We start from the raw sequence: 3,443 nt of genomic DNA on the forward strand, positions 1-3,443 counted from the left end.
CCCCATTTGACCATTCCACAGCTGAAGCATTGCTTGGCCAGCCAATCCGATGAAAGGACCATTCTACCTCACGATTCCTGCTATCCTTCATCAGGGATGACTTTACCTTAGGCAGGCAAAACAACTTGGCAGGTGGGGCCGTGGCACCAAGTGCCACGTTTGAGTACCGAGAAGAAAAACAGAATAGGTGAGAGTTAGTAACAAATTATAACCATCATGTTACTTATGTTTTAGTGCTAATGACTAACAACAGAGATGCAGTCTGTACAGTTAATCAGCAGCTCTAGTCAGGATATGCTAAACTGAAGTAGTGCGTCTTCAGCCGGGATTTAAAAGCTGAGATTGATGGGGCATCTCTTATAGTAGCAGGCAGACCATTCCACAGTTTAGGGGCCCTGTAACTAAAAGCTCGACCTCCCACTGTTATTTTATTAATCCTTGGAATCATAAGCAGACCGGCATCTTGAGATCTTAATGTGCACTCTGGTTTGTAAGTCATGATAAGTTCAGACAAGTAAACTGGACCTGGACCATTTAATGCTTTATATGTTATATGGTGATGCTCTGCCAAGCCTTTAATGCAGCCATCTTCAGCTCCTGCTCGTTTCAGGGGATTGTCTCCTTAAGTTTTCTCTTCGGCATATGGAAGGTCTGCTCAATAGGATTTGACTGGCTTGGCCATTCAAGAATTTTAAATTGTTTAGCTTTGAAAAACTCCTGTGTGGCCTTAGTATATTTGAGATCATTATCTTGTTGTAGGATGCTTTCTTTCTCTTTAATTCGTGATTCAGGCCTTTAACATTCCAGCTCACAAAGTTAACTGTCCCATCATGGAGACATTGATTCTGAATTTTTGATGTCATTTTGTAGTCTTAACTGGAAGTGAGACAGCTTGAACCTTAATTTCCAATTTTCCCACGAGTTATTGCCATGCAGCCTACTGTTATGTTGGTAATTATAATTATAAGGATTCAAAGGATAGATTAGATATAGCTTCCCCTTATCCCCCCCCCCCATTTTGCCTCCCCACGTGAGGCTGGACCCCACTTCACAAAGTCCCATTCTTCTGACATACCTAGAGACAGAGCACATCCAAAACAAAAACAAGCCCCCTAGCAGTGGTGTTTGAGGATTAAAAAATAGAGATATCTATTGCCAATAAAGTCTAAATACTATAAGCATAAAATATATTCTTCAACAGTCTTGAAATATTAAGATAGTAAACCCAAGGAATGGTGTTTAAAAAATGGCCCTGGATAAGCATAGTAAACCCTAATGCAATAATAACAATAACAATAAACCAAGGGTATGATGTTAAACAGTCTCCTTTAGAATAGTAATAAAAAAAAAAACTACACTAATTTCTTCCACACATACGCATATAATTGTAATTATAACATAAACAGAAAGTGGCTGAGAAGAGAAAAGGATGTATAATTATGGTACCAGTATCATTGCAAGCAGATCAGACAGCAGGTAATATCTTCTTGCCTTGCCATGACAGGATGCGACTCATGATTGTATTTCAAAAAAGTGTTGGGATCAGCTTTCTTAACTCCTTTTCTGCTTCCTCTCTAGTGGTGAAGATGTAATATTTGTCTTGACTATCCACTTTCAGTTTGACAGGATACAAGAGGCTGTATCTGATATCGGCTTTCCGTAACCGCTGTTATATGTTGTAAAAAGCGGCACATTTAGCAGCTGTTGAGGGTGAGAAATTAGGGAAAATACGAATGTGGTTATTTTCTTTTTTTTTTTTAATATTTTTATTTTATTAATTTTCATTGTAATCATTCCATACAAACAGATCAATTTATAACCCAACAAATTTGAAGACTAATCAAACCCCACCCCTGAGAAGGAGAGCTTAGCTAAAGGAAAATTGCTTTAGGCTTTTTAATAAGGCAACATTAAACAAAAGAAAGGGAGAAGTAAATATCTATGTAAATAAGAGATGGAGAAGGGAGTTAAATGCAATAATAGTTATTTCTCTTATTCTAAAATAATATTGATTAAATCCTGCCATGTTTTGAAAAAATGTTGTACAGATCCTCTAACTGAAAATTTGATTTTTTCCAATTTCAAATAATATAAAACATCGGTTTCCCACTGACTTATAAGAGGAGAATTAGGATTCTTCCAATTTAACAAAATAAGTCTGAGTGCCAAAAGTGTAGTGAATGCAATCACAGTTTGCTTGTCCTTCTCCACTTCAAGTCCATCTGGAAGAACACCGAACACAGCTGTTAATGGGTTAGGAGGGAGTGTAATACCAAGGCTGTCTGAGAGGCACTTAAAAATTTTTGTCCAAAATGATGTTAGTTTAGTGCAGGCCCAAAACATGTGACCCAGTGAGGCAGGAGCTTGGTTGCAGCGCTCGCAGGTTGGATCCTGCCCTGGAAACATTTTGGACAGTTTTAAGCGAGACAGATGGGCTCGATATATAATTTTTAGTTGAATAATTCTATGCTTTGCGCATATAGAACTCGAGTGAATTCTCTGCTTTGCTACCTTCCACTCCTTTTCTGATATATTGATTAAGAGATCTTCTTCCCAATGTCCTCTTGGATCTTTGAAAGGTAGGGACTCTAATAAGATTTTATATATTGTGGAAATAGTGTTTGTTTCCTCGAAATTGAGCAGTATTTTTTCCAGCATTGTGGAGGGTGCAAGGTGGGGGAAATCGGGCAATTTCTGTTTAACAAAATTTCTAATTTGAAGATAGTAAAAGAAATGTGTAGCTGGGAGGTTGAATTTTGAACGTAATTGTTCAAAAGATGTAAATATGTTGTCTATATAAAGATCTTAGAGCATTTTAATCCCAAAACTTTTCCAGGTATTAAAAACTGGATATACTTGCGAAGGTTGAAAGAGGTGGTTCTCTTGCTGAGGTGCCACTGATAAAAGATTTTCCATCTTAAAATGCTTCCTAATTTGGTTCCATATTCTGAGTGAGTAAAGCACAATTGGGTTATTAGTATATTTACGATAACTTTCATTTATTGGAGAGCAGAGCAGGGAATATAAAGAAGTACTACAGGATTTTACTTCTATTGCGGACCAAGCCTGTGTATGTTCATTTACTTGTGTCCAGGTTTTTATGGCTTGTATGTTTGCTGCCCAGTAATAAAACTGAAAATTAGGTAAAGCCATGCCACCTTCTGCCTGAGGTCTTTGTAGAGTCGCTCTTCGGATACGTGGGTGTTTTGAGTTCCAAATGAATGAGGTTATTATTGAATCTAACTGTTTAAAAAATGATTTATTGATATATATTGAAATGTTTTGAAATAAAAAGAGAAGTTTAGGAAGGATATTCATCTTAACAATGTTAATTCTTCCGGCTAGAGTGAGATGAAGGGTTGACCATCTATGCAAGTCTTGCTTAATTTTTTCCATACAGACGCCAAAATTTTGTTGATAAAGAGCTTTATGTTTACTTGTGA

Source organism: Erpetoichthys calabaricus, chromosome 2 (genome assembly GCF_900747795.2).
Source record: "Erpetoichthys calabaricus chromosome 2, fErpCal1.3, whole genome shotgun sequence".
Taxonomy (NCBI): Eukaryota; Metazoa; Chordata; class Cladistia; order Polypteriformes; family Polypteridae; genus Erpetoichthys; species Erpetoichthys calabaricus.